Below are 12,385 nucleotides of genomic sequence, written 5' to 3' on the forward strand. Positions count from 1 at the left end.
CGGGCAGAATATTGAAGCGGATGGTGAGTGCGGGGGATATTTTTGGAAGTTACTTAATATCTTTTCAAAATATACTATACAGAAGCATGCTTCTTCATAAAAATATACATATATCGCACAGATATTTATGTATGTACATATATAATTATGTACATATTTACATTTATATACACACAAATATACATGTACATATTTTTATATACACATATATGATAATATATTACCAACAACCAAATAATCTGTGTCAAAACCTGAATTTGCCCTCCAATAAAATTATTTTAAGAAGGAGAGTGTGGTAGTGCATGCCTGTAATCCCGACACTCATGACACAGAGGCAGGAGGCTCAATAATTCAAGGTCATCCTCTTCCATATTGTGAGTTTGAGACCAGCCTTCGATATTTGAGTCACACTCTCAAATACACACAGACACTGGCTTAGCAGGGTTCAAGCTGCATCACAGTTGGTGTACACACCTGGAATCCAAGCAGTCATCCTTGGCTACATAGAGTTGGGTTCAAGCCTGGAATACATAAGACTCTGTCTCAAAAGAAGAAGAAATAATAATGGAGCCAACAGTGGAGGTAGATGCCTATAATTATAAGCTGAGGCAAAAAGATGAACAGTAGGAGCCAGCCCAGCTTATGAATAGCAATCTTTGAGGAGGAGGAGGAGGAGGAGGAGGAGGAGACAAGGAGGAGGAAGGCAGGGGAGAGGAGAAGGAAGAACTAAAAATAAGGGCCTTCTGGTTAAAGTTGGGCTGGGTCTTGGGTATGTGGGTAAAGTGTCTGTTTGTCCAGACTGTAAGGGAAAACCTGTAAAAACAAAAGGGAAATGAAGCTGGAAACAGACGGTAACTGAATTAGCAACCCTGAGAATATCAATTCCTAGACAACGGCAAACGAGAGACATTATATACCATTGGAAAATTTCTGCGGGGAAGCTCACCACGCCAGGGGAAAATCTAAAAGATACACAGACACATATCCTGCTTTTAACACCTTGGGTTATGTGCCTGCACACAGACTTTTCGATCAGATCTTCATAAGACCTCACAGTTAAAAACTCGGAAAGCCAAGCACAGTTATCTATCTAAGGGAAATCCTTAATACACAAGAAAGAAACCAAAACAAGCAAGTCAGAAAGGAAAAAGCAAATTGGAGGCTAGAGAGATGCCTGGGGTGGAAGAGGCAGGGGTAGATGGAAAAGTGTTTTGGTGTAGGCCTGAGTTCATAGAAAAATCTAGCTCAGCCGACAATCTGTCATTTCAACTCATCAGGGCAGTTTTATGTCAGTGTGACACAAGCTAGAGTCATCTGAGAGAAAGGTGCTCCGCTGAGAAAATGCCTCCACAAGATCAGGCTGTAGTCCAGCCCATAGGACATTTTCTTGATTAGTGAATGTAGCCCAGCCCATGGTGGGTGGAGCCATCCCTGGGCGGATGGGCCAGGATTCTATAAGAAAGCAGGCTGAGCAAGCCAGTAAGCAGCAACCCAGCATGGTCTCTGCATCAGCTACTGCCTCCAGGTTCCTCCCCTGTCTGACTTCCTTCAGTGATGAACAGTGGCGTGGAAGCATAAGCCAAATAAATGTCCTTCCTTAACTTGCTTTTGATCCTGGTGTTTTATCACAGCAATAACAACCCTAAGACAAACAGAATAGGCAGATCCTGGGGGCTTCTTGGCCAGCCAGTCTAGCCAAATTGGCAAATTGGCATGCTCCAGCGTCAACCAAAAACCCTGTCTCAAAAACAAAGGTAGGGAGCAATAGAGGGAGACGCCCGTGCCGATCTCTGGCCTCGATATGTCACAAACACTCACGTATGGACGTACACGAGCACACCCCTCTTATTCAAATTAAAAAAAAAAAAAAAGCAAATTAGAGCAAACAGATTGCCAAGCAGGAAAATGGCTTAAGTGTCCTCGGTGGAATAATCCAGTGCGTCTGAAAAGAGCGCACTGCACGGCTGAAACCTTCAGTGAGTCAAATCCAGGGCTCTATGTGGAGCCATACCTGGCGAATGTGCAACACTGAAATACATCCCCATTTCAGGCAGGGTGGCACTTAGCTCAGGAGACCTAGAAGTCATTATCCTGCTCCACCCTCAAGCACTGTAATTAGAATGCTGTGTTTTTCTTATTGTTTATTAATTTGCATGTATGTGTTGTGCCCAAGGAAGCCAGAAGAGGGCGCTGAATTCCTTAGAGCTGGAGTCACAGTAAACTGAAAAGCCAAACCTCAGTGCTGGGGAGCCAAACCCAGCTTCCCTGGAAGAGCAGTGTGTACCCTTAACTGATGAGCTATCTCTCCAGCCCCAAAAGTATATATATTTTAAGAAGATTTATTCATTTATTATATGTAAGTACACTGTAGCCGTCTTCAGATGCACCAGAAGAAGGCATCAGATCTCATTATCGATATTTATAAGCCACCATGTGGTTGCTGGGATTTGAACTCAAGACCTCTGGAGGAGCAGCCAGTGCTCTTAACCTCCTAGCCATCTCTCCAGCAGCACCCCCAAGCTATTTTTTTTAAATATTTATTTATTTTATACATATGAGTGCTCTATTTGCATGTATAACAGAAGAGGGCATCAGATCCAATTATAGATGGTTATACATGGTTGTGAGCCACCATGTGGTTGCTGGGAATTAAACTCAGGACCTCTGGAAGAGCAGCCAGAATCACTGAGCCATCTCCCCAGACCTTTAAAAGAAAAAATTATGTGTGTGTGTGTGTGTGTGTGTGTGTGTGCAACTACCATTCAAATAAACAAAAGGAGTTCTTAGAAAGCTAAACTATAATGGAAGAAAATAAAAACTCAACAGAGGGGCTGGAGAGATGGCTCAGTGGTTAAGAACACTGACTGCTCTTCCAGAGGTCCTGAGTTCAATTCCCAGCAACCAACTGCATGGTGGCTCACAACCATCTATAACAGGATCTGATGCCCTCTTCTGGTGTGTCTGAAGAGAGCAATGGTGTACTCATATAAATAAATAAACCTCTAAAAAATTTACTCCAGGTGTGGTGGTGCACACCTTTACTCTTGGCACAACAAAAGCAGCAGCAGGTGGATGTTCTGTGAGTTCGAGGCCAGCCCGGTCTATACAACAAGTTCCAGGACAGCCAGGGCTACACAGAGAAACCCTGTCTCAGGAAGAAGAATACAGGCAGGCATAGTGCCAGGAAGTTCATTTTAGTGCTCAGATGGCAGAGGCAGGCACATCTATCAGTTGGAGGAGCAAGCCTTGGATTCATAGACCCTGTCTCAAAAACAAACAAACAAAAAGAAAAAAAAAAGATATTTAAAAGGAGCTCCAGGGCTGGAGAGATAGCCCAGTCAGTAAAGTTATCCTAGATAGGGCCTGTGTCGATCCCCAGAAGCTGGGTAATCCCAGCAGGTCACCGGCAACACTCATGCTTGCAATGCTAGCACTGGGGAGGTAGAGACAGCATGCCTGGGCCCTCCGGCCAGCCAACCTCCTCCATCTACTAGGTGATGCTAGGCAGTGAGACCCTGACCAAAACAAAACCCCACCGAAGCTGGCTAGAGGAACAAGAGCAAATGCTAACCTCTGGCCCCAAAAGGTACCAGCACAGGCATACATGCACATACATGCACATGGACATGAACACAGATACACAGACACGATGAATAAGTGTTTCATGATGGGCAGGGTAACCTGCTTGTAATCTCAGTACCCAGGAGGCTGCAGGAAAACGGTTGCAACTTGAAATCCAGCCTGGTCAACCCATCAAGTTCCAGGTTAGCCAGGAATACATATCAAGCCCTTGTCTCAAAGAAGAATTGCACATTGGTCACAACAATTTTTTAAAAAGACTTATTTGTTTTATGCAGATATTTTTTTTATCTGAATGTACACCTTTGTGCCAGGAGAGGGCATCAGATCCCAGGACCGATAGATGGCTGTGAGCCACCAAGTGGTTGCTGGGAGTTCAACTCAAGAGGCAGCACTTTTAACCACTGAGCCATCTCTCCAGGGTGAAGCCAGCAGTAGTGGCACAGGCCTTTAATCCCAGCAGAGACAGGCAGATCTCCATGTTGGAGGGTAGGCTGGTATATATAGTGAGTTTGTGGACAGCCAGGGCTACACAGGGAGACCCTGTCCTGAAAAGCAAAACAAAGAAAAACCCCACAACAAAACAAACCACAAACAAACAAAACTAAAACCGAACAAACAAACAAAGCCCAACAAATGAACAATTTTCAAAGCTCCTAGAGGAAAGAACCAAGCTGCCCTGCAGAGATGACAAGTCAGGGCAACAAGAGCCTTATCAGTTCCCAGGCAATAAGATGACAGTTAAAAAAGCTTACGTGTGGTATTCACAGGGGGCGACACCACTTCAGAACACAGAGGACACCTGTAGTTTCCAGCTCCCCTTGGGAAAACCACTGTGACCTTTGCAATTAAGCCTCGTTAATATTCTGAAACTTTTCGATAATCATAGATTCTTCTTCAAAAATTTCTAAACTAAGCCAGGCGTGGTGGCGCACGCCTTTAATCCCAGCACTCAGGAGGCAGAGGCAGGTGGATTTCTGAGTTCGAGGCCAACCTGGTCTACAGAGTGAGTTCCAGGACAGCCAGGGCTACACAGAGAAACCCTGTCTTGAAACACCAAAAAAAAAAAAAAAAAAAAAAAAAATCTAAACTATAAAATATCCCACACCCAAGCACATTGGGTATTATGGTACAAGCCTGTAATCCTCTACTCTCCAGTCAGAGGCAGGGGGATCAGAATTTAAAGTCATCCTGAGCTCTGTGAGAGTTCCAGGCTAGCCTAGGATACGTGAGATTCTGTGCCAGTAAACAAACAAAGAAAAGGGCAGCAAACAGAACAGAGAAAGCAGAAACCCGGTTAAGTAACTATCAGTTTAAGAGGCTAACTCTACGGTATTTTTGTGCCTGTTTTGTCTTCTTATTTTTCAAAGATGTTTTTACCTCTGTTTAGAAATGTACTTTAGTATTTTTAACTGTGTGTATGTGTGTGGGTATGTGCTCACAGGAGCCTCAGATATCCTGGAACTGGAATTACAGGTGGCTGCCCGCCATCTGATGTGTGCGCTGGGAACAGAGCACGGCTCTAGGCTAACTGCTGAGCCATTCCTATGAAGAACTCTAACAGGCCCAAACCTGGTACTGGTTGGTCCTGCCCCTCCCCTCTTCCCTCCTGGGCTATACCACTAGACTCCTTATCTGGCCACTTTCTTATCTGACCCGTTCCTGAGGCTGATCACCAACGTTCAATGATCAAACATTAAGGTTCAGTAAATTCCCCATTTGACTCTCCGAACATGTCCCATCAGGACTTGCCAACTTCCCCTTTTTCTCCTTTAGAAAAGCCACTCATGCTGAGCTACCCTGTGCAAGAATTTGGTGTCTGGGTGTGTCTCAGCTGGTTCTGACATACCTTCTCCATGTTTTTATTTTTTAGAAGTATGTGTATGTGTGTGCCTGTGTCCGTGTCTGTGTGTGTGACTATGAGTGTACCTGTGTGTATGTTCCTGTGTGTGTGTAACTGTGCATACACACTCATGCACATATATGAGTTCTGGTGCCCGAGAGCATTGATAAGGGGGGCCTGGAGTTGGAGTTACAGGGAGCTGTGAGCCACACCAGGTAGGAGCACTGGAAATGGGACTGGGCCCTCTGCAAGGGGAGGTCCAACCCTTTTCCTTTGTTCTTTGAGATGAGGTCTCACCTCAGTCCTGGCTGGCTTGCAGTTGTGCCCACTTTTCCCCAAGTAGTGGATTAAAGATGTATGCCACCGAGACTGACTGCACCTGCATTTTGGTTGCAATTCCTCACATTTGGAGATTTTTTTTTTCCTTTTAAGAAAATCTTTTTTTTTTTCTTTCTTTTTTTTTGTTTGTTTGTTTTTTTTTTTGTTTTTGAGACAGGATTTCTCTGTGTAGCCCTGGCTGTCCTGGAACTCACTTTGTAGACCAGGCTGTCCTGGAACTCAGAAATCCGCCTGCCTCTGCCCCCCAGATGCTGAGATTAAAGATGTGCGCCACCACGCCCGGCCAAGAAAATCTATTTTATATGTGTGAACATTTGTTTGAATGTATGTCTGTGGTGCCAGCAGAAGCCAGCGAGGGCATTAAATCTCCAGAAATGGGGAGTTACATACAGCTGTAAGTGGCCATGTGTGTGTTGGGAATGGAAGCTGCAATCTCCATTAAGAGTAACCAGTGCTCTTAACCACTGAGCAGCCTCTCCGGCCCCGATCTATGGAGTTTTTCAATTTGATAGCTTAGCCACAAAATGCTTCGCATTTCAGGGCATCTCAGATTCCAGACTCAAGAATTCATTATGCTTTACCCGTACTTTAGCTGGGTTCTCAATCCTAATAGAAGAATTGGCCTAGCAACAGTGACCATGACCTGCCCAAAACATTGAGCAAGAGAGGCTCAAGGCTGGGTGCAGCTGACACCATGTAAGTACACTATTTATGTAAATACACTAAATAACAAAACACCAGGAAAGGAACAGCCTGGGTTCTGTAATATGATATGAGTGGAAGATAGGATTATCTGCAACGGGCACTTTTGAAGAAAAAAAAAAGGCTCTAAAAATAACTTGCCATTTTACAGGAAATATGAGACATAGCTGCCTATGATGAATGACAATGCAAGGGTGTAACTGGGGACAAGCAAGAAGCATGTCCCAGTTTCTGCAACAAAGTAGGAGTAGAATTGTTACAGTTACCGATCGCTGACATCAATCAAGTACAATTCACAGACCTTGCTTGGATCCTGAGCCTAGGACATGACCTTCATGAGAACTCTGGAAACAGACTGGATCCCACATATTAACCAGCATCTGAAACTGTCGGATGTAGTATGGGTTACGATGGTTGAGGTTTTAAAAAGTAACCCTTGCTGATATTTAAGTGTTTATCAATGAAGTGGTGCAATACATGGAGGGCGTTAGTTCACGGGTTTGAGCTGGGTGAATGTAGATTTATTAAGGAAAAGAAAAAAATTCCTGAGGCGGAGGGGTTTCAAGGGGAAGCGTATTCAAGTCAGGAATTTTCATTAGAGCAATCCTATGGACATCGAAGAGGATGTGTCAGAGCAAAAAAGAAATAACGTTAAGCTGTCTCACCATTGTTAAAGCAGAGTAGTAAGTGGTGGGGTCATTATATCTTACTTTCAAAATTATTGGAATTTTCTTTGTTTTTCCTTTTTACTCTGTAGCCCAAGCTATCCTGGTACTCACTATGTAGCCCAGACTCACCTCAAATTTGAGGTAATCCTGCCTCGGCCTCCTGAGCACTAACTTTACAGGTGTGAACCACCTACCTGTCCCAGATCAAAATTTCTATTCTGTTTCCCTTAGAAAAACACAAATAGTGGTTTGGATTTAGCTGAAGGTAAAGCGTAGTGAAATAAAAGTCAGAGGAAACTGCCAGAAACGCAGCAGAGAAAGGCCAAAGGGGACTGTGGGTAAATAGGATAACCGGAAGAGTCAGGTGGAGCTTCCTGTGTTGGCGCAGCCTTTAATCTAGCACTCAGGATGCAGAGGCAGGAGGATCTCAGTGAGCAGAATGGGTAACCTGGTCACCAGTGGCAGCTCCAGGCCAGCCAGCCAGGTGGGACCTTCTCCCTCTCTCTCCTGGGGACAGGTATGTCCCCAGGCCTGTAAGATAAATATTTTGTTCAAAAGTTCCTGCTTCGTGTAATTGCAAAAAATAAAGTAAATAATATTTATGGAAAGTTTATGATCTGTACCTGGCACAAAATAGGCATTGAATAAAAATGTACTGCATGTTGAATGGCTACTTTAAATTAGATTTAATGCAAACCTTTGCTCCTTCAGAACTGGTTCGTCTCCCACTCACAGGCCCTGATCATCACCAAGAACAGCAAGGAGCACATTATCTCGTAAAACAATATAAATTGGCTACCTTTTTTTTTTTCCCCACACCAAGGAAATTGATTTCAAAATGCTGGGAAAAAGCCAGGGCCAAAATTCCCCCAAACTACCATTCCAACCCACAGTCTCCCCCGCTCCGCCCCCACCCCCGCCCCCGCCCCACAATCCCCATAGTGGAGTAAAGGAAGCAGAACTAGTGCTTGAGAGCTGACTCAGCAGCTAAGAGCACTTGCTGCTCCTGCCAAGGACCTGATTCATCCAGTCTCCAGCAGCCAGATAGTTCACAACAATCTGTGATCAGTTCCAGAGGAGCTAACTCCCTCTCCTGACCTCCAAGGCCTGGTGCAGATGCATACCTGCAGGTAACACACACACACACACACACACACACACACACACACACACAAAATCTCTTAAATTTTTCAAAGTTGGGGAACATGGACAAGTGATTTTAATCTGTTTCATTCTGTCATAGGTGTAATTCATACTTAGTTGTTTTATGAAATAACTTTTAACTACTAACTAGAATATCACCCAGAAGTCCCACTACTTGGCCTATGTGGAAAGGCCGTGAAGGCGCTATGTAAACATAGGCTCTAACGTGGAGACTGAGGTATTGTTCACTATAGCCAAGATACTGAATTAAGTACGTATCTATTAGCTCATGAATAGAGTGGAAAATTGAGTGCATAGTATTTAGTTATAAAATATTGAAAGTCTAGGGGAGGGGAAAACAAGAAAAAAATATATTGTATGAGCTGAGTGTAGCAGCCCACACTTTTAATCCTAGGACTTTGGAGACAGAGGCAGGTGGATCTCTATAAATTCAAGGCCAGCCAGGTCTACAGAGTGAGTTCCAGGAGAGCCAGGATTATGTAGAGAGACCTTGTCTTAATGTTTACATGTAGCATTTTTTCATATTATATATAAATGCAAGTCTATCATTTGCAGAAACATGGAGGGAACTGGGAGATATGTTAATGAAACAAGCCAGACATAGAAAACCAAACATTACATGTGTGCTCTTACATATGGGATTTTTAAAAGGAGCCTACAGAAGTAGAGATGAGAAATGAGGTATGGTGGTGTAAGGGTGTTGCTATAGGTGATTAGTCCGCTCTAATTGACACAGGTCCCACACTACCCGCTCCAGTGATATGGATTCCCAAATGAAAGACACACACACACACACACACACACACACACACACACACACACACACACAGTCTTATATTTAATATACTTTAATCAGCTCAATGACTAGGCTACTCTCAATCTTCCACATTGCTAACACCTCCCCTCCCATACTCCTCAGTTATTGCTTACTAAAATCTATATTCCATCTTGCTACTCTAGACCCAATGAGGGCAGCCCTGGGGCTGCTCTTCCCCAGCTCTTACATGATTGCTATGCTCTCTCTTCTGCAGCTCTCAAGCCTGGATCTTATTCCGCTCCTGGCATGGTGATTCTTCTTTTTGTTCTCCATCCTTGCCTGTGAATCCTAAAGTCCTACCTCTATCTCTCTGCCCAGTCATTGGCCACCAGCAACTTTATTTACCAATCAAAGCCAACTGGGGGCAGGAACCCTCAGCACCTTACGTGCGAAATCTCCTCCAATTGTGGGAACCCAATGAACATAATACAAGCGTTAAACCAAATCCACCACATAAGGGTCCATGATACCCCAGACTCAAATAGTATGTTAAAGTAAAGAGCGTTTTATTCTGTAGAAGTCTAGCATGTTGGGGGGTCTTCCATTTACCAAGATGGAGATGTCCAAGTGAGCTCACAGGCTCAATTTAAAGCATATTAGGGTAATTCCAGGGAGATGTAGGTGACCTTTATGTTAATTGGTTGGCTCTATATCTAGGGGCAATCTAGAATCATTGCTGGGGGTCAGGGGGGGTTCTAGAAACTGTTGCTAAGGAAGCCTGGAAACTGTTGTTGACTCTGCCCTTGCCTCAGGCCAGGTGGAGGGGCAGATTTCTAGTAACTGACTTGCTTGGACTTGTCCAGTTTTAGGAAACAGAAATTTAGACCTAGTCTCCTGACATGCCAGTTTGAAGCCTGTCATGGAGTCAGCCTGTCTCAGCCCCCTCAGAGGCTCATAACCATAATCCTAGCACTTAGGAGATGGAAGGAGGATTCCAGCAATGTGAGGCCAGCCTGGGCTACAGTGTGAGACACCGTCTGGAAGAGGAAGAGAGGAAGTGGGACAAATGTGTGTAATCCCAGCACACAGGAGGTTGAGCAGGGAAGTCATATGTTTGAGGCCAGCCTGGGCTCCTTTTTATGCACCCATGAGATGACCCATATTTGGAGTTTCGTTTTCCACCTCAATTAATGTAGTCTAGAAAATCCCTTACAAACACATCTGAGATTTGTCTCCAGGGTGATTCTGTAATGCCAGGGAAATGCTAGTGACCCCCCCTTCCCCCCAAAAATAGACAGGAGCCAATCTGATGCAACTCACAGCAGGGTCTTTATTCTATTCGAGCTAGCTTGCCTCCCCCCCCCTCCCATGCACCACCATCATGCAGTGGTGGGGGAGCCCCAATTGTCCATTGCGGCAAGGCTTTATAGTAAGCAGCAAGCAGGGAATGTGTGTGCAAGCATCTCATTGGAAAGCTGCCGTGGCCTTTAACATGATTGGCTGGTGCTGGAGTCAGATCATAGACTTAGCTTCTGCTCCCTTCTGCTTTGGTGGAAACAGAAATTTAGACCTAGTCTCCTGTCGTTAGGCAGGGCGTGGGCTTGTAACCTGGGTGCAGGGTCTAGGTTGGGGGAATAACCTAGAGAGACACTGGTCTATTGAGGGTGTAACCTGGAGACACTGGTCTTGTTGGGGATTGGCCTAGAGACTGGAGCTAGGCTCCGGTTTTGTTGGGGGTCAACTTGGGAACTAATGCTGGGTACCAGCCTGTTAGTTTACGTGAGTTCAAACTTAGGTCAGGGTCTCTAAAATGGAGTCTGAACTTAAAAGATTTGGCATCTCAGTTCTAGAGCTGACAGTCTAAACTGTCACAAATTCACCTCGCATCCACTTGATTCCTGGTCCTGATGTGAGCTTTATTCGGACAGCAGACACACCTTCTCCCCGTCACCAGTCTCCTCAGAGCGTGGGAACAGGATGTAGTAATCAAGCTTTCCAAGACCAAGCTCGACAGAGTGCCCTGTCAGAGTAACTGTCCAGAAGAGAGGCTTCGGAACAGAGCAATTCAGTATGATCCAGGCATACATACTGCTCTGTTTGGATAGCTCACAGCACCCTGGGGCCCCACTACCCTGGCTCTCTCTCCGGGGCTGGCCCCTAAGGAATATGATACCAATGACTATAAAATAATAAGTGATACTGAGTTCAAGGTTCAAAGGGAAGAAACAAAGGTAGTGGAAAGGGCTCCTTTATCCCAAGGAAGGCAGGGTGTGGGGAGGCAGATTCTGCCCTCCCTGTGTGGCAGCTCAGGCCCTGGATGTGTTTCCCTGGGAGAACAGACCCCCAACTCCTTCTGCAGGGCTGCCAGGGACTGCCCTCAACACTACTGGTGGATACTGAGGACTCACGGGACCCTGCACCCAAGTGAGCAACTCAGAGAGCAACACTTGCAGGCTCTGAGCATACACTTGCTCTGAGCATAGAGGCAGGTGGGTCCGAAGAGTGCTACCAGGGTGCGCATGGATTGTCTGCGCAGCCTCAAAAACCTTTATCACAATCTCTCCCAGAATGTTAGTGGGCATCCCCAGCAGAGTGTGGAGGACATTGTGCACCTTGCAGTGTCTCTGGATCACATAGGCTAGTTTCTCACTTTCCACAAGACAGATAGGTGACCGTGTCTCTGGAGAGACCCTATTCACATCCAGGAAGTAAAGATACTCAAGGCCCAGAGAGCCTTCAGGCAGGCTCTGGAGCTGGCTTAGGTCAAGGGTAGACAGTGAGTTCTGAGAATGCTCTTGTAGAATCTGGGCACCCTCTGGACTCTAAGGAATTTCAGGGTGCAGCATCCTGTGGTCTCCCCTAGAGCTGCAAACGTCATGGCAATAGGGGTTGTAGAACACCATTCCTGCTGAGCCTGTGCCCAGCAGCATCTTTTGCAGAGGGGTGGTAGGGATACAGGTACATTGGGCCAGCGCCACAGCCCCAGGCCCTGAGGGGGTGGGCACATCTGCCCAAGCACATCATTTTTAAGTCATTACTTTTCTCCCCCACCCATTCCCACAGGCTAATGGCCATCTCATAATGCAAAAATCCATTCTGTTCTGTTTCAAAAATCCCCATAGTCAAGCTGGGCAGATCTCTGTGAGTTTGAGGCCAGCCTGGTCTACAGGGTGAGTTCTAGGACAGCCAGGCCTACACAGAGAAATCTTGTCTCTACCACCCCCCAAAACCCCCAAATATTAATTAAAATCTCCATAATCTTTTAATAGTTCCAATACTTTAAATTTTTTTAAGTCTCTTCTAAATCTCAAGGCGGTCTCTTCACTGTGAGCT

General features: G+C 45.3%; 1 pseudogene; it reads right to left on the bottom strand.

Annotated features, from left to right (window-relative positions):
* Gm4178 (predicted gene 4178) lies at positions 11,357-12,015 on the bottom strand (annotated as a pseudogene).

This window comes from Mus musculus, chromosome 10 (genome assembly GCF_000001635.26).
Source record: "Mus musculus strain C57BL/6J chromosome 10, GRCm38.p6 C57BL/6J".
NCBI classification, from domain to species: Eukaryota; Metazoa; Chordata; class Mammalia; order Rodentia; family Muridae; genus Mus; species Mus musculus.